At 34.8% G+C, this 27,180-nt stretch overlaps 1 protein-coding gene and 1 pseudogene across 1 annotated transcript in view; both read right to left on the bottom strand.

Annotated features, from left to right (window-relative positions):
* Positions 1 to 27,180, bottom strand: part of SNTG2 (syntrophin gamma 2) — a 628,864-nt gene that overhangs the window by 483,904 nt on the left and 117,780 nt on the right. The window lies entirely within an intron of this gene.
* Positions 20,660 to 23,266, bottom strand: LOC116421479 (annotated as a pseudogene).

The following is a 27,180-nucleotide window of genomic DNA, read 5'->3' as shown; positions in this document are numbered from 1 at the left end:
ACTATGAAACAAGGCATACATAAATCCATCAATATGGGAGGCATTACACATAATTACATAAGCACATAGCAATATCACACAGGCTAGCAGTAATATAACAAATAACATGAATCAACATGAAGAATTATACATGTCCATAAGTCCTAAAAATAATCCCAAAGGAATCTATTGTCCATTAGATCATGTGCCAGGAATCCAATAATTACTGTAAGCTCTGAAGTACTGCAAAAGTCTCATCAACAATTTTTCATCTCAAGGAAGTCCAATGATTCTTGCTGGTTTTCAAGAACTGAAATAGTCTTATCTTGTGTTAGGAAATCCAATGATTCCTGAAGATTTTAAAGTTCTTTTAACAGTCTCATTGTCAGCTGTGCTCTTTCAGTGTCAGATGTTTTTTTAATCTTCTCCTTTGTTTTGAAGAACTTGAAACAGTCTCATCTTGTGTTAGAAATCCAATGATTACTGAAGATTTTAAAGTTATTTTAACAATCTCATTGTCAGCCATGCTCCTTCAGTGTCAGATGTTTCTTAAATCTTCTCCTTTGTTTTGAGGTTTTTCTCTTTTTCTGTTTCTCTCTGATAGACAATGCAAATACGACTTGTTGGCAACCATTTGATTCCTTCTCCACCTGTGGAGATACAAGTAAACCCTCTTCCCCAAGCAGTTAACCTATCTGGTCCCTTCCATTCACCACTTTCTGGATTTCTCCACATCACCTGGAGATTATCTAAAGATAGTGGAGCTGCTCACACTGGACACTGCTCTTCTGGTGGTATAAAACCTGTCTGCTGGAGTCAGTGCATCTTTATCAAAAATTAAAAAAATAATGGTATAGAGAACTAAATTTAGAAGTTCTCTAGGGTTACCCAGGGCTCCCCCTTTCTTTTGTTTTTGGAAGAGTGTCTTGATGTGTCTGTTTCTTCTCTCTATGATTGCTTGACCTTGAGGATTAAAGGGTATGCCAGTGGTGTGTAAAATCTTATACTGTGCACAAAAGTGTTCAAAATGTTTGGAAGTATATGCGGGTCCATTATTTGTTTTTATTTCTTGTGGCACACCCATAATTGCAAATGCTTGTATGAGGAATTCAGTGACCACTCTGGCTGTCTCTTTTGCTGCTGGCATTGCAAAAGTGAATCCTGAAAAGGTGTCTACCACAACATGGATAAAAGACAGACATCCATTTGCCAGATTTCACTGGGTCTCAAACCACGAGGGTTCTTCCTTCAAGGGAGCGTAGAAGGGTGGAAAGGAAGGCAAGCTATACAGCTTTTTACTATGCTTCTAGCTTCCTCTTTTGTTATCCCAAATTGTAAATGTAAAGCTTGAGCAGCCTGATGGTATTTAGAATAGGATTCCTGCGCTTCCTGAAATAAAGGAGTGCTGGCTAACATAGTTAAAAGGCTATCTGCCTTTGAATTTCCATCAAAAATAGGACGTGGAAGTCCATTATGTGAGTGGACATGCAAGATATAAATCTTGCCTGGATGCTTTCTCCCTTGCTCTTGAAGTTCCTTAAAGAGCTGATATATATTAGAAGCTGCAAATTTTATTTGGGCTGTGGCAATTCTTTGGACCACACCTACTGAATAGGCTGAATCAGATATTATATTTATATCGCCTGGGAAATAAGTGAGAGCTAACATGATTGCATATAATTCGTTCTGTTGAGTGGACTGAAAAGGAGTTCTGACTACTCTTTTTATTGTTAAATCATGAGAATATACAGCACAAAAATTTTGTTTAGATGTATCTGTAAAGATAGGTCCTTTAAGAGGAATCTTAGAAACCATCTCCTCAAAAATCCATTGCCAATTATGCAACAGTCTGGTTATCTTTAATGGAGACCTGTGTGCAAAATTTGGAGCTGTGGCCAATAAAATTTGCCACTCTGGGATGTTCTCACAGCATACATTAATTTGTGCATTAGTATAAAAGGTGTATGTCTTATCAGGTCTTGTCCCAGATAATTGTACTGCTCTCTTAATGGCCTTTAATAAAATTCTAGCCACAAGCACTGGGTAAGGAGTAAGGCTTTGTTCAGGTTGTGCGGGGAGGTTCACCCACTCTATCACACTGTATCCTTGATGAAGGACTGCTGTGGGTATCTCTTTTGTAGCAAAAACTGATATAAGGGTTTTTGAGTTACTCTTTCAACCACATTGGATAAAATTAGTTCAACTTCTCTCAAAGCCTCTCGAGCTTTTTTAGTGGGCCTTCCAACGTTGCAGGGATCCTAAGCTAATCTTCTCCCATGTGGGGTCGGAGCTTTTCCACTGAAATCAGGATCGGAGGTTTTCTCACTGAAATCAGGATTTTGTCCCATGTTGGGTGTCAAAATGTGGTGATCTTGTTCTTTAAAATATAATTTGAAAGTTCTCTTTGAAAATGCAACCAGCTGGTAAAAAATGTAAACATTTATTTTCTCCTTCCAAAATAGCCTGGTTAGTTGAGGCCTATCTCTCTGCTTGATTCTAAGAGCTCTTGCAACTTTGTCCTTTGCTTCTGTCTCTGCTTTCTTTAGCCTCCAGCCAGCACCAAGGTGGAAGATGAAAATGAATCTCTCTTGCCTCAGAGAGCAGGCTTGTGGGCTTCCTCCCAGAGTGTTCCTCTCCTACTGGGAATGTTCCCAAGTAACTTCTTTGAGTGACTCACTGGAGCTGTATTTATGCTGAGTGTAAAAGGCTGACTCTGCCTTCTGGAATCAGGGATTAAGGGAGGTATGAATTCAGATATCTCTTTCTAAACCCTGAAATCTCTCAAACATGTGAACTCCAATGAGTACTTAAATATTTCTTGCTTCTATAGAGCTCCATGAGCTCCAAATGAGCTGTGAACAGAAGCATCGTTTCTATCAGTTGTACTTAGTACCTTGTTTCAAGTTCTGGCCCAAAATATCTCCTTTAAGATCAAATCTATCATATTGAACCATGGCTAAATTAGATAATTATTGTCTCTATCAACTCTAATGGCTTAACAGTTTATAAAGTTCTCAGTGTTCATATAGTTTCTTGGCTTTTCTTGTCAGGTGGGTTTCCAGATAGTTTTAAAAATTGTTTACATTTATTTTAATTTGTTTTTTTCTTATATTTTTAGTTGCATGCCCAATTCATTGGCCTTGTCTTTCTCTATTTTATTCATGTTTATATTTTGAAATATAAAATCTCCCCTAAAAACTGTTTTAGCTGCATCTCATAAGTTTTGGTATATTGCCTCATTATCACTCTCTTGAAAGAAGTTATTGATTGTTTTTATGATTAGTTTTTTGATTCACTCATTCTTTAGGATTAGATAATTGCTTTTTAGTCCTATATGTGCAAGAATGTTTGTGGCAACCCACTTTGTAGTGGCCAGAAACTGGATATTGAGTGGATAGCCATCAATTGGAGAATGGCTGAATAAATTATGGTATATGAATATTATGGAATATTATTGTTCTGTAAGAAATGATCAACAGGATGATTTCAAAAAGGTCTGGAAAGACTTACATGAACTGATGCTGAGTGAAATGATAAGGATCAGGAGATTATTAAATACTTCAACAACAATACTGTAAGATGATTAATTCTAATGGATGTGGCCATCTTCAACAATGAGATGAACCAAATCAGTTCCCATAGAGCAGTAATGAACTGAACCAGCTACACCCAGGGAAAGAACTCTGGGAGATGACTATGAACCACTACATAGAGTTCCCAATCCCTCTATTTTTGTCCACCTGCATTTTTGATTTCCTTCACAGGCTAATTGTACACTATTTCAGAGTCCGATTCTTTTTGTACAGCAAAATAACTGTTTGGACATGTATACTAATATTGTATTTAATTTATACTTTAACATATTTAACATGTATTAGTCAACCTGCCATCTAGGAGAGGGGGTGAGGGGAAGGAGGGGAAAAATTGAAACAAAAGGTTTGGCAATTGTCAATGCTGTAAAATTACCCATGTATATAACTTGTAAGTAAAAAGCTATAATATATTTGTTATCTTGCTCACAGTACTGGGGCTAGCCCAACCTACTCCCACCTATTGCCTGATATTCTGGAGTGGAAATTTGCCTTCTCCAGTGGAACTGGAGGCTTCTCCACTGATCTGCTTTATTACTGTTTTACCGAGCCAAGACTGAGGATAATGGTTACTGATCTAACATAATTAAGCCTCTCTCACTGGCTTTCCTGGGCACTGTAGTACCCCTTTTATCCTTTTGATACTGATATTTCTCAAAGTCCTTCTGACCTATTTTGAGTTGGAAATTTTTTTTCATTCCATCTTTTTATAAAATCTGTTGATCCACACTCTATTCAGAAGCTTAGTTTCATATGATTTTTGAGAGGAATTGGAAAAGCTTGAGTAGTTTCCTGGCTTCATTTTGGCATCTTGGCTCCACCCTTGTAATTCCTCATTTACAATTATTTTAAATGGAATTTCTCTATTTCTTCTCTTGGCCTTTTTTGGTCACACAAAGAACTGCTAATGACTTATAAGGATTTATCTTATATCCTGCAACTTTGCTAGAATTATTAGTTATTTCAAGCAGTTTTGTTTTAGCTGATTTTCTAGGATTCTCTAAGTGTACCAGCATATCATGTGCAAAGAGTGATAGTTTTGTTTCCTTATTGCCTACTCTAAATCTTTTGATTTTTTTTTTCTTTTCTTATTGCTAAAGCTAACACTTTCCTTACAATATTGAATACTAGGATGATAATGGGTGTTTTTGTTTCACCCCTAATCTTAATGGGCATTCTTCTAGTTTATCCCTAGTACATATAGTGCTTGCTAGTGGTTTTAGATAGCAGCTGCTTATTATTTGAGACTTCATATATAGGCATTGTGACATTGTTCTCCACTTCTGAGTTTGTGTTTTCATCTTACCTTTCATTATAGTAACTTTATATAGTCAAACTCTTTTTTATTTTTTGTTCATTCTTTTCTAAAAAAAAAAAATTGAGCTCTGTTCCTGGGGCACAGGGGCTCTATCCCAAGCCTTTTTTTTTTTTGCTTGTCAACAAGGACCTGGTCACTGCCTTACTATACTGTGACCTTAGGAGACTACAACTTGCCCACTGCCCTTGGATGGTCTGGTTTATTAGGTTTGGGCTGCCATTTTGCCTTTTCTGCTAGGGTTGAAGACCTCAGGAAGTCCTGGCAGGGTCTTCTACTGGCTCCTGAGCTAGGATCAAGATGACTCAGTTGATTTGTTCTGCAGCTGAGAGCCCCAATTGACTTGCCTGGAAACTATCTGTACCCTTTTACTCAAATGATACAAAAATGTCCTAATTTCCTTCTACATTATCTTAAGTAAAATAAAATCATTTTACTATGTCTTTTTGGGGGTCTGTAGTTTCAAAATCTGTTTAGAAGATCAATTTAACATTGTGAGAGAAATGAGGAGAACTCAGACAATTTCCCAGATTCTTTCTTCCATCTTTGTTCTGCCTTCCAAATTTTTGCTTTATATTAAAATTGGACATTGCTCCTGGAGAGAAGAGGGTACTCTTTCAAGTATCAGGTTTTGTGTGCCACTGATTTCTGAGCTTAATCTTGGACTTGAAACTAGAATCTTCAGTTCTTTCAATATGCTATGATCTGAGGAAAAGTGCTCTTTTGGCCTTTGCACTGCTCTGTGAATAGCCACAAACATTCTTTCCTGCCCTAAAACTTGGACCAAGTTCCATATTCCCCAGTGGCTAAAAGGTCTGGTCTACTAAGAGTGCTTTTAAAAAATATATATTAAAAAAAATATGTACAATGTGTCAGAAGTATACTGGAGCTGGCTCAAACTAGCTCATGAGAGTAGTTTACTAAATTTTAATAGTGAGTACTTACACTTCACAAATTAGCAATCTGTACAAATAAAAGTATCAGTTATTGTTTTTTTGATTATACAGACCCAAGAAAGCAATAGGAAACTATTATTGATAGAGATTACACAAGGTAAAAGTACTTTTATTTTTGCTTTGCCATTTGTTAACTATAGACCAGTATACCTAGCAACAGAAATTATGCTTGGCTTTATCATGCAATAGTAATAGCTTACAATTAATTTATTTTACAAAATTCTTTCTTTAAAACACTGTCAAGTATGCAATATTTCTCTAAGTTGACAGACAAGGAAACTGTTTACATAGATTAAATGACTTAACTAAATTCACACAACTAGGAGATTTCAGAGTTAGGGACTCATAATTAGGTTTGAAGGAAAATTTCTTTTACTTTTAAATTTTGTTCCCTTTGGTAGTCCTGACTACACCATATTATCTGTGTGATCATGAATTTCTGTATATTTCAAATTCAATAATTAAACTGTGTGATATGGAGACAACAAAGAAGGAAAAATAAGTATTCTCATCAGACTGCTTTCAGAGAGATATGACATTGAGGATTAGGCAAGTGATAGTCCTGCTCTATGCTCTACCTTGATCACAGCATGTCTGAAATATTTTTGGGTTTATTAATTTTAATAATATTGTTTTATAAGTTACATTGGGAGAGAAAAATCAGGGCTAAAAGGAAAAACCATAGGAGAAGTAAAAAAACAAACAAACAAACAAAAAAAAAACTGAAAAAAGAAGTGAACGTAACCTGTACTGATTTACATTCATTCTCCTTAGTTTCTTTCTCTGGTTGCAGATGACATTTTCTGTCCAAAGTCTATTGGGATTCCTTTAAAACAGTGAATTACTGAGAAGAACCAAGTTTTTCATAGTTGATCATTGCAAATTCTTGCTGTTATTGTGTAAAATGTATTCCTGGTTCTGCTTGTTCATGTAAATCTTTCCTGACCTTTTTATAATCACCTTGTTCATCACTTTTTTTTATAGAACAATAATATTTTTATGTACCACAATTTATTCAGCCATTCCCCAATGGATAGACATCTATTCATTTTCCATTTTCTTGCTATCACAAAAAGACATTTTTGCACATGTCAGTCCTTTTCCCTTGTTTATGATTTCCTTGGGATTCAGTTCTTTTCCCTTGTTTATGATTTCCTTGGGATACAGCCCAGTAATAGCACTGCTGGATCAAAAGGTATGCACAGTTTTATAACCCTTTGGGCATAGTTCCAGATTGCTCTTTAGAATGCTTAGATCATTATACAACTATACCAACAATGCTTTAGTGTCCCAGTTTTCTTACATCCCTTCCAACATTTATCATTATCCTTTTCTGCCATCTTAGCCAATCTGAGAGGTATGAGGTGGTACCTCAGAATTGTTTTAATTTGCATTTCTCTAATCGATAGTGATTTAGATCATTTTTATATAACTATAGATGGCTTTAATTTCATCATCTAAAAATTGTCTATTCATATCCTTTGACCATTTATCAATTTGGGAATGATATGTATTCTTCTAAATTTGACACAGTTCTTTATATATTTTAGAAATTAGACATTTATTAGAAACCCTGGTTGGCAAGATTTTCCCGCAGCTTTGTACTTCCTTTTTAATCTTGTTTCTGGTGGTTTTGTTTGTGCAAAACCTTTTTAATTTAATGTAATCAAAGTTGTCCATTTTGTCTTTCATCATGTTCTCTAGTTCTTCTTTGGTCATAAATTCCTCCCTTCTCCAAAGATCTGATAGGTAAATTATCTCTTGTTCTCCTAATTTGTTTATGGTATCATCCTTTATAGCCAAGTCATGTATTGATTTTGACCTAATTTTGGTAAGGGGCATGAGATATAGGTTTATGTCAAATTTATGGCATATTATTTTCCAGTTTTCCCAGAAATTTTTGTCAAATAGTGAGTTCTTATTGCAGAAGTTGGAATTTGGGGGTTTATCAAATAGTAGATTACTATAAGCCTTACTTATTGTGTTGTGTGTATCTAATCTATTCCACTGATCCAGCAATCTATTTCTTAGCTAGTAGGTTTTGATGACTGCTTCTTTATAATATAGTTTTAAGTTTGGTACAGCTAATCCACCATGCTTTCAATTTTTTAATTAATTTCCTTGATATTTTTGTGGAATGTTTTTTTCTTCACATTGACAACAACCATAAAGGTATCATCAAACATTCACAAAATGATAGAAACTATAGACGCACATAGACAACTATATGCACATGTGTATTTCTAACATTTGGCTCAAAAGATCACAACTAAAAACAATTGGTAGAGTCTGAAAAATGATGGATTTAGACAAAAAGAATTTCAACAGTTTAAAAACTGTCATAATGTAATTGTAATTTGCCAAAATTAAATTATAAAATCAGAGAGACATATGACAAGAAAAAGATATTCTTGATAAATATGAAGAGAGAAGTATAAGATGTTATGTATTTTTCTGGCATTCAAAAAGTCATGACATCTAGAAGTTATCAAGCCTATTTAGAGTAGTCACAGGATAGGAAAAAGAGAATCATCTGAGAGTACATGGCCTACAGAATGAGAAGTAGTAGACTGACTATAATCGGTATAATCTATGCCAAGAATTCTCACACCAGAGATAATCACATAATCAATTCTTCTACCTATGGAAATATTTCTAAAATTTAAAAATACCCTGACTTAGGATATACTAGAAGTTCTGAATTGCCACTTCCTAGAAGTCTTCAAAAATTTCTAGATATCTATTTTTCAGGAATGTTGTAAAGATTGTTCTCTTTCAGAAAAAAAATGTTGCACCTAGTGTTCTCTGAAGAACTTCCAACTCAGATTATTTCACTCTAATCTAATCCATTTGGATTTAAAACAAGATACAAAAAAGTTGATACTACATCACAATAAATGCATTAAAGTAATAAAATTGCGGTCCAATTTTAATGGTTTCATTTATTAATGAACATAAGTAACCAGTTGCTACATTTAATGGCCTACTCAGAAATATATTTTTTTAAGTTTTGAGATTTGTTTTAGTACCTATAATTACTTGTTAGGAAATCCAGAAGATTCTTTCTACATCTACACTTAAAATACCATGCTTTATGTTATTGCTTTATAATTTCAAAATGATTATTTCTTTTGGATAGATGAAAAATTCATCCTTATTCTCCATCTTGTAAATAAAGAAAAGCATGGTTTAAAAAAGTCCTATCTTAGATAGAAAAGTAGAAGGATATAATACTGTCTTCCATGTCCACTAATTCCAAATCTATTATTCTTTTTACCAACAATTCTGAGAGAACAGGATGAATAATGAAGTTCAAATATGATGAAGAGAAGTGATAAAATCAATTTCCCATTAGTCTTAGTCAAACTATGGTCAGCTACAATCTCTTGGTATTTGTAGGATTGAAAGTTCTTTTTCCCTTTATATAAGGTTTTAATATTTTAATGGAATATACTAGAAAATAAAAGCAGAAAAATAAAAGAATGTATTAGAAAATAAAAGAAAATTTTGTTAAATTTCTATGAGAGAATTTCATTTAATGCTTTGTATAGGTCTCAGTGAATTAAAATAAGATAAATAGTAAATTGAGGATAGTTAAGACAAAAGAAAACTCCTAGAAATAGAAATCAGCAGTTTTTGTAGCAGCAAAGAACTTGAAGCAAAGTGGGCACCAAATCTAACAGATACTTATTTTGCAGTAAGATTCACCAAGACCAATTATATCACAGTCTGTTCCATAAACAAAAGGGGGTTATGAATAAAGCATTCAATTAAATGATACTTATGAATTACCTACAATATTCTAGGTAGTATGCTAAGTAATGAGGATGCACAGAAAGGCAAAAAGATAGCTCATAATATAAAGAAGCTCACAATTTAATAGAAAGAATGTGTAAAAAAATGGAAAGAGCAAAAAAAAAAAACCAAACAAGTTATTAAAATAATGTGAATAAAAATAACAATAAAATTATGCAAACTGATGATATATGACCATACTTTATCCTTAAAAAAAAATAAACATATTTCCATACTCCCAGCATAGGTTTCATCAAAGGGACAAAACTAGAGGCCTTTGAACAGAATTATGCATATGCTGTCAGATATTGCTGTTACATCAATTGTTGATTAATATTAGCCTTTGTTATATAAAAGGTATGTTTTAAAACTCCTAGGTAAGAAAAGGAGCACACACCCCTTATGAATTTATCATTATTATACAAATCATGAGGAATCATTAAAAATTTTAGTAATAATAATTATTTTTACAAAATTACAATTTTTTTTACAAAATTTTACAAAAATGACTATTAAGAATACTTGTTAGATTATGAAATAAAATGACTGAATATATTTCATGTATTTCAAGTTGTAAAATTTTAACACCTTAAAAATGCCTGTTATTATTTACTGACATTGAATATGTAGCAATATGTGGTCCTAGAATTATACATCAGAAATTTTCCATATTTCATAAATTAATGAACAACATATCATCATTCCATAAATAAGGATTGTAATGGGCTGAAGCTTTGAAGCTCTCCTTGCACTGAGGTCTCTCTTAGCACTTGAGGCTAATTAGCAATTGGACAATACTCTATTAAGATATGCTTGGAGAAAGAATGGCCCCGCCCACTCTCTGTGCAAGTTTTATGTGTTGTATAGGAGATTGTGTAGATGATTTGGTGGGTGGAGTGAGAAAGGCAGAGGCACTGATGGCTGGATTTGTGTCAGGATTGCTCTCACTTTGTATTGCCACTCCCCTTCACACCTGCAAAGAATAAAGATCAAGTATTTTCCCTTATTCTGACTCTGACTGATTCTAATATACCCTGGGTGCTAAACGTGGTCATCACATTTGGCGCCCATGGTGGAACCAAGGACCCTACTTTCACTGAAGAAGTCTTTGGTGACCAGGAAATTAGGTGAGTATTTTAATAGACAAACAGGGAACTTACTTTGTTAAGGGCTAAACTAGTAACCTTTTCTGGCTGAAATGGGGCAGATATTGGGAAAAGATTCTCCTTCATCCTCCCCTCCCCCCTGCCCTGAAGGGGCACTATAGAAAGCATGCTTAAGTTGATTGAGGGACAAGGCCTACTTGTAACTTGGGAACAGATAGCTAGACTTTTAGGTAGATTAAAACGCACCTTCCCTTGGTTCTTAGAGGAAGAACAAAACTCTCCAGACAATTAGAAATTAATAGGATACTGTTGTCTCTGAATATTACAACAAAAAAGGTCCTTGTTCAATTTCCATCAAAGCATTCTATGTATACAACATAATACAGTTGGCCTTAAAGAATCGTGCAAGTTATAGAAAAAAGAAAAGTTCTTGGAACAGCCAGATGAGGAGAAGTTGGGAAAATGAGAAAGATAATGGACAGATTAATGACCATATTCCCACAGGGCATGGAGATTTAAGTGAGGCTCAAGGGTGTGGTGACTTTTCATCCTACCAGATAGCTTCAATACAGCCTACAGAGCAGATAATTGACTCTCCTCCATCAACTTCACCTTTTGGAATAGAGGGAGGAAGAGTAGTGGAAGGGGCAGTGACACCACCAGCACCTCCCCCTAGCATCCAACTCTCCTATGAGTAGATTGCAAAAGGTATTACTCAAAGCCACTGAGGAAGGGAAAGATGTAAATGGGTTATGACCACACATTTTTCCTGTGATTCAACAGTGTAACTCTTCAGGTCAAGAAAGTAGAAAATACGCTCCTTTTAATATAGAAATCCTAAAAAAATCTGAAAAAGGCTTGCACTCTTTATGGGGCTACATTGGATTATGTTAAGATGTTATTACAGAATTTGGCTTTTGAAAATTTAACCCCTAATGACTGGAAATCTATAGCAGGAGTATGCTTAGAACCTGGACAAAACTTCTTGTGGGCTTTCTGAATATAGTAAGCTCTGTAGGATACAACCCCAACAAAATAGTCAAAGTGGAGTTCATATTCCAATCACCTATGACCAACTAACAGGTATAGGTTCTTATGCAGACATCGCAATACAAATTAGTTACTCCATAGCAGCATACGAGCAAATTGCTAACTGCTGCTATCAAAGCTTGGGCCTTTATCCCCAATAAAAATGACATGAGTGAGGCCTTCACAAAAGTAACACAAGGGCCAAATGATCCCTTTGCTGATTTTGTGGGACGTTTGCAGACAGCTATCACACAAACTAATGGTGAAAATGCAGTAACAGACATTTTGATAAGGCAATTTGCTAAAGAAAATGCTAATGAGGTTTGTAGAAGAATTATACTAGGACTGCGCAGGGATGCTCCTTTAGAGGAGATCATAAGACGTTGTGCTACAGTGGGCACAAATGCTTTTAAAGCCAGGCTATGACGCAGACTTCCCAAGATCCGAACATGGGAATACAGGGTCCCTTTTGGCAAGGGACTTCGAGAGAGACTCATCAATGCTTTCAATGTAGTAAAGTAGGGGATGTGAAAGCTCAGTGTTGGCATAGAGACAGAGTGAGAAAACAGGGTGGGAGAACAAGACCCAGTACCCCATGCTCAAAATGCAACACAGGCTTCCATTGGGCATCAGAATGTAGACTGATTCAGGGTAACAGGATGAGGGGCCCAACCCTAGGGATAAAAAATACTTGGGGAATGATGGCAGCCAGTGCTACACCCAGAGAGTGCCTAGAAGTTCAATACCCAGACATGATCAATCAGGCAAGAAATAATTTGATGGGAGAAAGGGATTACACAATCAACCAGCCAGGAAGCAACCTGATGTGAGAAAGGGATTACAATTGGGGAGAATAGAGTTGTATACAGCTGGGACAACTGAGATACCCCCTGGAGAGGTGAAATCTGTTCCTCTCCAGCCTATGGATCCCTTGCCTCCAGGCACACTAGGCTTGACTAGTTCACCTCCTGAGGATACTTACAAAACAGGGTACATCCATACACTGATGTGGGAAACTGGGGAATGTGTAGATAATATCCCAGTCACTAATACAGGTAGACAATGTGTGACTTATCAACTAGGAGAGGTAGTAGCATCAGATTTACTGATACAGACTCCTAATGAGCAATCTGGTGATAGTCACCCAGATTCTGACTCCAAGCAACAAAATCCAGGAATATACTGGACAACATCTGTGACAGCTGACCGACCTATGCTCACTATCTATATAAATGGCATACCATTAGAAGGATTGGTAGACATTGGTGCAGATCATACAGTCATTAGAGGTGCCAACTGGCCTAATCACTGGCCAAAGATTAAGGCAGACACCTACATGTCTGGTGTAGGAGGATCAATAGCAGCTGAAGTTAGTGCTACCCCTTTGAGATGGATGTTTGAAGGCGAAACAGGAGTTTTTACTCCTTTTATAGTTGAAAAATCCCCATCAATCTGTGGGGAAGAGACATTTTACAACAATTAGGATTAAAAATGAGTAACTTTTTTTTTTTCTTTTTTGTTTTGTTTTGTTTTTTTAGGCAAAGCTGCTGTTGAAGGCCTGCCAACACTTTCACCTGTTCCCATTCAATGGAAAACTGATACACCAGTGGGGATAGAATAGCGGCCTTGAGGTAGTGATAAAATTCAGGCCTTATTAGATATAATACAGGTGCAACTTGATTAAGGACACTTATAACCTTCTCTAAGTCCTTGGAATTCCCCAGTATTTGTTGTAAGAAAGAAATCTGGAAAATGGAAGATATTGCCTGATTTAAGAAAGGTAAATGAACAAATGGAAACTATGGGAACTCTTTAGCCGGGGCTTCCATTTCCTACTCAATTGCCTAGAGAATGGCTTCTTTGGGTTATAAACATTAAGGGTTGTTTCTATTCTATCTCTTTGGATAAAGAGGATATGAAAAGATTTGCCTTTTCAGTGCACAGCGTTAATTTAGCTGAGCCTTGTAAAATATATGAATGGACAGTTTTGCCACAGGGAATGAAAAACAGCCCTATTATATGTCAAATATATATTGCTGCTGCTCTTGCTCCAGTAAGAAAAGCATTTCCAAATGTTATGCTATTACATTATATGGATGATATATTGGGATGTGCACTTGAGGAACAAATGTTAGAAGCATGTCTACAAATGACCATGGAAATACTAAGGTACTACAAATTGCACACAGCTCCATAAAAAATTCAAAGACATGCTCCTTTTCAATATTTAGGATATGAAGTATATCCTAAGGTGCTTACAGTACAAAAAATTTCCTTAAGAACAGAGAAGCTAAACATTTTAAGTGACTTTCAGAATTGATAGGAGATATCCAATGGATGCGTCCAGTGTTAGGCTTTACTAGCTACTGATTTCAACTATTATATGATATTTTAAGGAGAGACAGTGCTTTAATTTCACCATGTCAGCTTAGAAAAGAAGCTCAAGAGGCTTTGAGAGAAGTTGAACTGGCTTTATTCAATGTGGTTGAAAGAGTCACTCAAAAACCCTTGGAAATATCAGTTTTTGCTACAAAAGAGGCACCCACAGTAGTCCTTCATCAAGAAGACAGTGTGATAGAGTTGGTGAACCTCCCAGGAAAACCAGAACAAAGCCTTACTCCTTACCCAGTGCTTGTGGCTAGAATTTTATTAAAGGCTGTTAAACGAGCAGTACAATTATCTGGGATAAGATCTGACAAGATATACACCTTTTATACTAATGCACAAATTAATGTATGCTGTGAAACCATCCCAGAGTGGCAAATTTTATTAGCCATGGCTCCAAATTTTGCACACGGGTCTCCATTAAAGATAACCAGACTATTACATTATTGGCAATGGATTCTTTACTCTTAAAGGACCAATTATCTTTACAGATGCATGCAAACATAATATTTGCACTATATTCTCTAATGACTTAAATATAGAGCAGTTAGAACTCCTTTTCAGTCCACTCAGAAGAATGAATTGTATGCAATCATTTTAGCTCTTACTTATTATCCAGGAGATATAAATATAATGTCTGTTTTGGCCTATTCAGTAGGTGTGGTACAAAGAATTGCCGCAGCCCAAATAAAATTTGTAACCTCTAATATATATCAACTCTTTAAGGAACTTCACGATGCTTTCTCACTAGAAAGCATCCAGGTAAGAATTATATCTTGCATGTCCACTCTCATAGTGGGCTTCCAGGTCCTGTTTTTGATGGTTATTCAAAGGCAGATAACCTTCTAACCATGTTGACCAATGCTCCTTTATTTCAAGAAGCCCAAGAATCTCATTTTAGATATCATCAGGTTGCTTGAACTTTACGTTTACAATTTGGAATAAAAAGAGAGGAAGCTTAGGAGCATAGTAAAAGCCTTTACAGCTTGCCTTCCCTTCCACACTCCTATGCTCCCCCCAAGGAAAAACCCTCATGGTTTGAGACCCAATGAAATTTGGCAAATGCATGTGACCCATTATAAATCTTTTGGTCATCTGTCTTTTATCCATGTTGTGGTAGACACCTTTTCAGGATTCACTTTTGCAATACCAACAGCAAAATAGACAGCCCGAGTGGCCACTGAATTCGTTATACAAGCATTTGCAATTATGGGTGTGCCACATGCAATAAAAACAGACAATGGACCTGCATATACTACTAAACATATTGCACACTTTTGTGCACAGTATAATATTTTACACACTACTAGCAGACTTTTTAATCCTCAAGGACAGGCAATAGTAGAGAGGAGAAACAGACATTAAGATGCTCCTCCAAAAACAAAAGAAGGGGGAGCCACAGGTAACCCTAGAGAACTTCTAAATCTAGCTCTTTATACTATTAACTTCTTGATTTTTGACAAAGATGCACTGGCTCCGGCAGACAGGTTTTAGAACTCACCTAGTTCAAGCAGTGCCACTATCTTTAGATAATTGGCAGGTGATGTGGAGAGACCCAGAAAGTGGTGAATAGAAGGGATCAGATAGTTTAACTGCTTGGGAGAGAGGATTTGTTTGTATCTTCACAGATGGAGAAGGAATCAGATTGGTGCCAACAAGCCATATTTGCCTTGTCCATAGGAGAGAGATGGAACAGACTTTTGAAACAAAGAAGAAGAACTAAGAAACATTGGGTGGTTCCATTGCTGACTGTGCCCACCACTGAAAGAGCATGGCAATTATGGCATTTGACTCATGGACATCAAAAATTGTTGGACTTCAAAATCCTCAGGAATCATCGGATTCTCTGAGACATGATAAGACTGTTGTAGGACCTCAAAATCCTCAGGAATCATTGGATTCTCTGAGACATGATAAGACTGTTGTAGGACTTCACAACCCTCAGGAATCATTGGATTTTCGGAGAAATGATAAGACTGTTGCAGGACTTCAAAATCTGCTGGAATCATTGGATTCCCAACACATAAAAAGACTGTTGCAGGACTTCAAAAACTTGTGGGGATCATTGGATTCCCTGACACGTGAAGCAATGGACAATAGATTGGTTTTAGACTATCTTTTGGCTGCTGAAGAAGGCATATGTGTGACTGTTGTTTATACACCTCCTTCTAGGACTTCTGGAAATCTTCTACGACACCATGTTGATTCATATTGTTTATTATATCACTACTTGCATGTACAATTCATGTTTGTTACAGTACATTGAGCCTGCACTGACTGTGGGGAGAATCATCACTAATAGCCTCTGCGTTATTGCTATGTGCTTGTGCAATACCTCTCATGCTGATGGGTTTGTGCATACCTGTTTCTAATAAGACCCTTCAGCCCAGAAATCCAGTAACAATCCCCCCTCCCCTTTGGTGGTTTTCATCTCCTTTCCTGAGATGTCAGGGAGGGTGTGATCATATCCTTTTTAGTGCTTTCACCCCCCTTTCTGAGAAGTCAGGGGGCATGATCACCTCCTTTTTGGGGTTCTCACTTCCCTGAGAAGTCAGGGATGGCATGACCATTTGTGTTCTAAAACAAAAGAAAGCAGGAGATATAAAGGCCTGAAACTCTTTAGTTGATGCACTTGGACAACCAAGCACTTAAGGCTAATTACCAATTAGACAATACTCTATGAGCATATACTGGAAAATGGCCCTTCCCACTATCCTGTGCTGGATCGATATTTGGTATATACAGAGAATTGTAGGAGGGACTAGGGGGTGGAGTAAGACTAGCCAGGGTCACTTTGGCAGTAGATGAGGAAGAAGGAAGGTCGTGGAGATTCTGCTTCCATCCAATTCAATCCCACCTCTAAAGACCAAGAATAAAGACTGAGGACTTTTGCTTATCCTGATTCCAGCTGACTAAGGTATTCAGGGTACTAATGTGGTCATCACATTTACCTACATATCACACACACACACACACACACACACACACATCTGTATAAACATACACACACATACACATACATGTATATATGTGAAATAACATTTAGACATAAAGAGCCTAATGGCTTGTTTATTCAAAAAATAAAGGTATGGAGTGCATAGGTTATTGGAGAGGGAACACCAGCATATTGAGAGTGGAAAGTTACAAAGGGTATAGTAACCCTAATATATTACTAATTACCACTACTAAGTTAAGAAACCATCACATAGCTGGTTGACCTCTAAAAAATCTTAAATTGGTGTCCCAACTTACATTTCATTGTACTTTTCACCACACCTTTGACCTCTCAAATGATCCAAATCTTTATTTGTTCAAAGTAACAAACCATTAGATTCTCCATAAATTAGTTTAATTTACTCATAAGAAGTTATAAAGTTGTGTGCTCTAAAATTAAATGGGATTTATAGATGACAAATAAAATTCCATAATGAATTGCTTCTCTAATGACTGGCAAGCATTAAAATTTTCAACTTATTGTTCACAATTGGATATGAACAATTTGAGTTTAGCATCACAGTGTATAAGAATAAATCAAATTATTTGTGCTTGTTAACTTAGACTTTATTAAGTTTCTAGCATTTCATATATCTTTCTGGGGAGAAATTTCTAGAATTAGTCTTACAACCATTTAAAAATATGTTATATTACTATTTTGATAGGATCATAAAATTAAAGGTTAATAAGACAAAATATATACTCTCTAAGGGAATCAGTCTTTTCACTAGTATGAGCTGTTTAGGAAATAAAAAAATAGGGATTGGACCTAATTTTGGTGGTAGAAAAATTCTTGGTAAATATACACATATATATATATATGTATAAAAACTTGGTAAAATCTACCAGTGAAGGTTGCTTCTTTCTCTAGGATTTGTAATCCTGGAGAGTAGTTGAAGGCAATGAAATTGGTGAGTTTTCCCAGCTCACACAGTTACCATGTGTACAAAATAGGTCTTAAACCCAAGTTTTGCTGGCATAGAGACCAGCTCTCTATCCACTATATTATCCTATCTTCTGAGCTGAAATTATATTTTTCAAGTATTAGTATTCTGACATTCTGCTACCCATGAGATGCTGATTCACCGATTACTGCACAATAAACACAAACATAAACTCACAAACTAAAATTAACATAAGATAATTTAGATATTCAGGAGACAATGAAACACAGGCAGAGATTGCAGTAAAGGATTTTCTTTTTTTATATACTAATAGCTTTTTAAGTTTCAAAATACATTCTAAGATAGTTTTCAACATTCACCCTTGCAAAATCTTGTGTTCCAAAATTTTCTCCCTCCCCCCCCCCCATAGACAGCAAATAATCCAAAATAAGTTAAACACGTGCAATTCCTGTGAACATATTTCTTTTTAAAATCTTTTTATTTATTTTTTATTATAATTTTTTATTGACAGAACATGCTTTTTTTTTTTTTTTTTACATTATCCCTTGCACTCACTTCTGTTCCAACTTTTCCCTTTCCTCCCTCTACCCCCTCCTAGCAGTTTTATACATGTTAAATACATTTTGGTATATCCTAGATATAATATATGAGGGCAGACCAAATAGTTCTCTTGTTGCACAGGGAGAATTGGATTCAGAAGGTAAAAATAACCTGGGAAGAAAAACAAAATGCAAACAGTTTACACTCATTTCCCAGTGTTCCTTCTCTGGGTGTAGCTGCTTCTATCTATCATTGATCAATTAGAGCTGAGTTAGATCTTCTCTTTGTCGAAGGTATCCACTTCCATCAGAATATATCCTCATACAGTGTCATTGTTGAAGTATATAATGATCTCCTGGTTCTGCTCATTTCACTTGGGATCAGTTCATGTATGTCTCTCCAAGCCTCTCTGTATTCATTCTGCTGGCCATTTCTTACAGAACAATAATATTCCATAACATTCATATACCACAGTTTATTCAGCCATTCTCCCAACTGATGGCCATCCATTTAATTTCCAGTTTCTAGCCACCACAAAAAGGGCTGCCACAAACATTTTGGCGCATTGTGTAAATATATTTCAACATTTACCATGATGCACAAGAAAACTCAGATCAAAAAGCAAAGAAAAAAAAAACAAGCAAACAAACAACAAAACAAAGGTGAAAATGCTATATTGTAATCTACATTCAATCCCCATAGTTCTCTCTCTATTTGCAGATGGCTCTCCATTACTGTCTATTGGATTTGGCCTGAATCATCTCATTGTTGAATGTTACTTTTGTTACTTTATACAATGTTCTCTTGATTCTAATCATATTACTTAACATCAGTACATGTAAATCTCTATTCTATTACATTAATTTAGCATAGTTTATTCAGCCATTCTCCAATTCATGAGCATCCACTCAATTTCCAGGTCCTTGCCACTACAAAAAAGCCTGCTACAAACTTTTGCACTTGTGGGTTCTTTGCCTTTTGTATGATATCTTTGGAATATAGAACCAGTAGAGACACTGAGGAATCAAAGGGCATGTACAGGGCTTGTATGGTTGGATGGTTCACAATTCTTCCAATAATTCATTAGTGCCCCAGTTTTCTCAAGTCTCCTCCAACATTTATCATCTTTTCCTGTCATCTTAGCCAGTCTGAGAGGTGTGAAGAGATACCTCAGAGATGTTCTACTTTGCATTTCTCTAATCAATAGTGATTTAGAGCATTTTTTCATATGACTATAAATGGCTTTAGTTTATTCATCTGAAATTTTTCTGCTGATATTATTTGACTATTTAAAGGATTTTCATTATAATACAATTCTATGAGTATAAATTCTATAGAAGCAAAAACATTAGATTAGAGTTTTAAATAAAATTTCAAAAATAATCTTATATCAATTTCAGAAACAATTATAAATTTGAATATGATAGGTTATTAAAATTTCTTAGATTAAACCAAATAAATAATATCTAATCATTCTGACTACACAAAAACATGATCAAAAATGCTGAGAATAAAAACCATGAAATGGGGAATTTAATGCTTTTGAAAATAGGACCAGACTACATACATAAGAAAATATCTAATATTCTTTAGTAAATGTTTTCTCACTTATCATGCAGGACCTCCATTGCAGTACATAATTAATCCTAATCTGAAATCTGACCATACTAAATTAAGACATCAAATTTAATATTTTATGATATGTTCAAATGTAGACATGAGTTAAAAGATAACCTACTAGGACAGAGCCCATTAGACATGTAGTTTCTATTACCATCTGGAGCTATAAGATCATCATATGTAATTGGCATTTTTATTACCAACTAGCATTAAAAGTCTCTGTACTTAATAAACAAATAATAGTTAATACTTCTGTACTATGTAGAGAAACCAGAATTTTTCTTAAATGAATTACTAAAAGAAATATAACAATAATTTTCAAAAAAAATTTTTGAGAGCACAATAATTAAGTTTTCTGATGTTTTTGTTTTTTCTCTTGGGAATTTATAAAGTGAAATAAAAGAATCTAGTTACTAGTATTTAAACTTATTTTTGTATATGTATATTTTGTATATATGTATATTTTTATGTATATATACTCTATATGAAAAGTAGGAAGCTAAAGTTCCACTTTTATGTTTTTGATTCCATATCTAGGAGCAAGATACCCTGACTGACATTTTTATTTGTCTTTCAGAATCATAAAGGTTGAAGTAATATTTATTCAAATATGTGAAAGCTTTATTATTCTGATGTAGTCAGCAAAGAATACTACACTACCCTTGTTGTATATATACTTTGTTCCTCATTATCAGTAATACCCTCTGTATAGTTACCACATACAAAGAAAACAAACTATTAAGGTACTTTATGTCAGACTCTACCATGAATTCTACATGTAAAGTCCCATAAAGAATATTTCTTTTTATTTGTATAGTTTAATTTAAAAATTTTGGAAGGGACAGGTAAATTTTGCCATTATCTTAAGATACATTTATGTAATGCCTTTGTTAATTCAGTAAATGGAAAGTATATTTCAAAAGAAGTTTTCTTAGTTAGATAATTATTGTTACTGTCTGACTATCCCTAACTTTTAAGAGCCAAAGCTATCTAGTGTTATGGTTACTTAATGACAACTTGGCTGAAGTTCTTAAGAATTCACTATAGTAAAAGAAATGTGTGACAATTTTCCATAAAGATTTTAAAAGTACCACTTAAGTAGCATGACAAAAACAGATATGCAGATACACTTTGATATGTTAACACAACTGCTATTTATCACAAGACACATAAGATCAATTCTTATATACTCAAGAATTACTAAAATAATTTTTTTGCCCACCTCTATTTGTATACAGAAGTTGACAATGCAAAATAGTTGCATAACTATTTACAATAGACAGCTATGACATAGTAAATTGAAATATATATGTAGTATGCTTTCTAGAGCCCCCAAGTTGAGATGCCAAAATGTACTATGCTTTCTAGAGCCCTCACACTGATGTGCCAATATGTAGTCTGGACTAGCTCTCTGGAGGATCTTGGGACCAGCCCGAGTCCTTGGTCTCAGTGGAGGAGTGATGAAGCAGGGACCCCCCTCCCCCATGGATGGTCAAAGATGGGGTTCCTTTATTTCAAGTCCTCTCAGCCCCTAAATAGGTTAGTACAGTTACATCATCACAGCATACTGTGCAAGTGCTAACTATAAGCACAGTGCTATTAATATGTAAATGCCTCTCTTCCTGTAAGTATCTCTTCTTCTAGTAGAACACAGGTTGACCTACCCCACCCCCAACTTCTCAGGAAAGCCGAGATGCCCCAAGGGGAAATGAGAGCAAGTTTCTCTGGGCTGTGGGCTAAAGGGTCTTATATCACATCAAAAGTTCTATGGCTCTCTCTCTCTCATACTCTCTCTCTCTCTCTCTCTCTATACATATATACATGTATATTTATGTACACACATACATAACACATATATACATATTTTTGTGTATATACACACACATATATAAATATAATTATTGTTCTAACATTTAAAATGATAAAAAGATAAAGTGTAATTATTACTAATTAGTAGATTTGTTTATTTGTCATTTAATGACAACGTGCTTATTTTATTTAAGTTGCAAAACAAATTTCAGTTCTTATTGCTCTGTAAAAGTATGGACTTTGCTTTCCATTGAACTTTAAAATTTTCAACTACTCCCATCTCCATACATACAAAATGGTGTATCAAAAAAAGTCACAATCTAAACACCAGGCATTAAGTATGGAAAAGTTAATTCTAATTTATTTTATTTAACAATTTAGGAAGTTTGCAGCCACTAGCAATTCCAAAGCAATTTCAGGTGCAATTGAGAATTCAGGAATCTCTATGGAGTTGTTAGTGTAACGAACCGTGTAGTAAAAAACATTCATACTTTTGATAGAATTTATAATAAAATTTCTTTAAATTTAACCTCATTGGTTTCATTTTCAGCAAACTGACCATGCCACTTAACATAGCCTTTATTGTTTCTGATGTTAAAACATACTCCCTTTTTATAATAAGTTTACCATTATCAGAAGATAGTAATTTCCCATACATAACATCTGGATCCTTATTATATTTTGTTTACAAAGGAGTTTTAACAAAATGCCCTTAGAAACTCCTGCGATGACTGCATCTGGGTCTTGCTCACTATCATATACCTTGCTCCCAGCAACTCCTCTATCCCAGCTCTGCAGGACCCAACTGTTCACCATAGTACATAGTGGTCATTTTTAATGGAAGCTATACTACAGGACAAGTGGAGTCTAATGAAATGATTTTCAAATAAGAGAAGAGAAAATATCTTGAAAATTTTAGTCTAGTCAGCTTGAAATCTCTTCTTGCCCAAAATTTAGAATATTAAAAACTATCTAGTTATTATAGAGAAGGAATAGCTGAATACAAAGAAACAGAATAACTTCAGCGTGAACAGGGCATGTTAAACTAAACCTATATATTTTTGTCATGATTGTTACATTGCATGATCAAGACAGTGTTACAAATTTAGTTTCTCCATATTTTGGCAATGGGTTAAATGAAGTAAAATTAGATGGACTTTGAACTGGTTGTTTGACGAGATGCAGAGTAATTATTAATAGTTCCATTTCAGTATGGCTGTTGATCTTCAATAAAATGCCAAAAAAAAAAATCATTGGTTATCCCTATATGATAACTTTTTTTTTTCTGAATTCTTTTTATTTTTTCTAATTCTTTCTAATTTAGAAAATAAAACAAAATTTCCAAAAAACAGCAAAATAAATAAAAATATGATTGCACATGAAAGTGCAAATCTACTTTGCACAACTTGCTATTCCAACACAAATATCATGTAAATTTTTCACATAATAGGTTCAAGTATATAAAATTGTTGTGCTAATATTTAAAATCACATCTAAAAGATAAGGCATAGTCATTACTAATTGGTAGATTTGTTTATTTTCATTTAGTGATAATGTTCTTATTTTATTTAAGTTGCAAAACAAATTTCAATTCTGCTGAAATTGTAGAGATGACTACCATTGGAGACAAATAGGTGTGTGTGTGTGTGTGTGTGTGTGTGTGTCTGTTTGTCTATGTATGTATACACACACATATACATACACATACATATATATAATTATTCTATATATATATATCAGTTTATCAGTTCTTTTTCTGAATCCAGAATGCCTCTTTCTTCACATGTTCTTTATAGTTAGTTTGAATATTTATAATAGTTAAAATAACTTATTTACTTACTATTTACTCAAAATTGTATTTAAAACAATGTTGCTATTACCATATACAGTGTTCTTTTGGTTCTGCTAATTTTGCACTTCATTATTTCATCATTTCAAATTTATTCATGTTTTTCTAAGATAATTAAACTTATTATTTCTTGTAACACAATAGTGTTCCATTATAATTACATATCTCAACCTGTTCAGCTTTTCTCCAATTTATTGGGATCTCTACACTTTTTAATTCTTTGCCAACAAAAAGATATCTGCTATAAATATTATGTTATTGTTTTGGTCTTTTATTTTATAGCATTTGCCATTAATATAGAAGTAAATAACATTTAAAAATCTCTTTTTTATAGGAGAAAAGGATGCTGAAGTATTTACTAATGTTTGGGTATGGTAGAGGATGATGAAGTCTTCAGAAAAATGCAAGAAGGCAGCAAGGTACAATGTGAAGAGCCCAGACTGACTCTGAATCAGAAGACCATGATCCTCATTTCAGTTCCATCACAAACTTGCTGTGTGATCCAGGGGAGGTCAGTTCTCTTTTGCCCTCAGCATCTCCATTGATAAAATGAAGGAGTTGGGCATAATGGTATATAAGTATGGTCCCTGGCCCATTCTAATGGCTAAGAAATAACCTCAACAAGGTCTTTAAACAAGATCTTTAAAAAGAGAGTTTGAGAAGTTCATCTACAATGGAGTCTTGATCCAATATTACTGCATGAAGAGAGATGGGCTTTGAGGAAGTCTAAGGCTAAAGGAGTCAAAAAAGTTCATAATTGGGTACCAGTGAACTCACTGATTTGGTAATTGTTTTGTACCTGGCTACAAGAGTGGGCTTGTTCTGCTGGGACAAGTGAGGCTGAGTGCTTCAAGGGAAGTAGATGGGGAAGCAGGTATCTCCCCAAGATGGGTCATTTGATACTTTCCCAGAACATCTCCAGAGGTCACCAATGCTGCTTGAAGAAGGGTAAACCATTCAAAGGGACACTTTGGGAATCTTGGCTAGGCTAGGTATATTGCCCTTTTCTGCCCTCTCCTTCTTTCCTCCTAATCAAAATGTAAGCCTAAACAAGGACTCTGACCTGGAAGTGTCCAACATCCCTTGTCCTTCTTTGAAGAAAGTGGAAAGAGCCTGTGGCCAGAGGAGAGTCAGCTTGGTTTGTAAACTGTGCCTAAGTCTGTAAAAGAATCAATAACCCTTTTGTGTGATCTGCAGGGAGGCTACTGGGAGTTGCTGCTTGTTGTAGGTTGGTTGTGTGTGCCATTATACTTTCAGTAGTCACAGGAAGAGCCATCCCATTTAAGAACATTGGGTGGGCTATATTTATGCACACATGCATTTTTGATTTCCTTCACAAGCTAATTGTACAATAATTCAGAGTCTGATTCTTTTTGTACAGCAAAATAATGTTTTGGTCATGTATACTTATTGTGTATCTAAGTTATATTTTAATATATTTAACATCTACTGGTCATCCTGCCATTTAGGGGAGGGGGTGGGGGGGGTAAGAGGTGAAAAATTGGAACAAGAGGTTTGGCAATTGTTAATGCTGTAAAGTTACCCATGTATATATCCTGTAAATAAAAGGCTATTAAATTAAAAAAAAAAAAAAAAAAAAAAAAAAAAAAAAAAAAAAAAAAAAAAAAAAAACATTGGGTGGGACCAAACAGGCTTGGAGTTATTGCTGAAATCCTACTTCCCTATTCCTCACATGAGTGCTACATACAGAGGGGTTCAGATCCTAATGGAAAGAGTAGGGGCTGTTGATATCTATCCTTTTCTGGCTTTATGGGAATAAGGGAATCTTAAACCTGAAGGTGAGGTGTTGACCAGTTTATCTGGTTTGCAAGAGGTTCCTGGAGCCTCCCTTGTAGGTGGAGGCTGTGCTGGGATTGGGAAGAAGAGAAGGTCTTGAATTGGAGGAAGAGGCTGTAGGATGGAGAGGCATTTGGGTCTGGTGCCCCTAGGTTCCCTGGTCCCACCAGCAATAACTGAGAGTCCTCTGATACTATAAACATTTTAGAACATATAGGTCCTTTTCCTTTTTCCCTAATCATCTTTGGAAATAGACAAAGCATTGGTATTTCTGGGTCAAAGGGTATAAGTAGTTTAATAACTCTGGACATAATTCCATATTGCTCTCCAAAATTGGTGGATCAGTTCACAATTCCACAAGCTATTTTTCCACATCTTCTCTAACATTATCACTTTCCTCTTCTATCAAATCTAGTAGGTATGAAATAATATCTCAGCATTGCTTTAAAGTACAATTCTTTAACTGATAATGATTTAGAACATTTTATATGAATATAAATTGTTTTGATTTCTTCATTGGAAACCTTCCTATTTATATCCTCTAACCATTCATCAATTTAGGAATGAGTCATATTCTTATATATTTGACAAAGTTCTTTATATATTTTAGATATCAACCTTTATCTGATAAACTATAGCCCCTCCCCACAATTTCCTGTTTTCCTTTTATCAATAAATTGGATAAAGGAATTAGTGGCATATTTATGTAAATTGCAAATGGAAGGGATAGCTAACTTATAAGATGCCAAAGTAAGGATCCAAAGTTATACAATAAACCATTAGAAAATAAAATAAAATAAAATGTAATGAGAATAAGTATACAATCTCAAACTTGGGTTTAAAAATAACATCAAAATTATAAGAAATGAAATAGTTTATCTGTAAATAAGATTGGAATTGAAATTAACATGAAGTTGATTGTGATCCTATTGTGTCCAAAAAAAGATAATGTGGACTTGGAGGCTCTTTAAGTGTCCCATATATAGTTTCCAGAAATGTAGAAATAAGTCTTGTTGTTTTCTTTTTGATCCAATCACATATAAAATATTCTTTACAATTTTAAAGAAAAATTTTAGGAAAAAACAGTTTTGAAGTTTATTTCATACAAGTATTAGCAGAAAAAACTGGGGATTGATCTGGAGAAGAAAAGATTAATTATGAAAGCTATGTTCGAATTTCTGAAAGATTGTCATATGGGAGAAGACTTTTTAAATTTGGATTCAGGAGTCAGAACCAGAAATAGTGAATATAAGTTGCAAAGAGGCTTGTTATAAGGACAAAAACCACTTAACTATCAAAGTTATTTAAAAACAGAATTAGTTGATTCAGAAAGTATTATGTTTAAGTTCATTTGAAGTTTTTAGGTAAAGGGCAAATGACCATTATTGAATACTATATGTAGCAAACATTGCAGTTCACACAAATCTGGAATTCTATGATTCTTAAGTGGTTGGTTTACCCTACCTAAGAAGACACTGACCTATTAGTGCTAGGCATAGATTACTTTCTAA

This window comes from Sarcophilus harrisii, chromosome 2 (assembly GCF_902635505.1).
Source record: "Sarcophilus harrisii chromosome 2, mSarHar1.11, whole genome shotgun sequence".
In the NCBI taxonomy this organism is placed as follows: Eukaryota; Metazoa; Chordata; class Mammalia; order Dasyuromorphia; family Dasyuridae; genus Sarcophilus; species Sarcophilus harrisii.
This window is presented reverse-complemented; position numbering and strand designations above follow the sequence as displayed.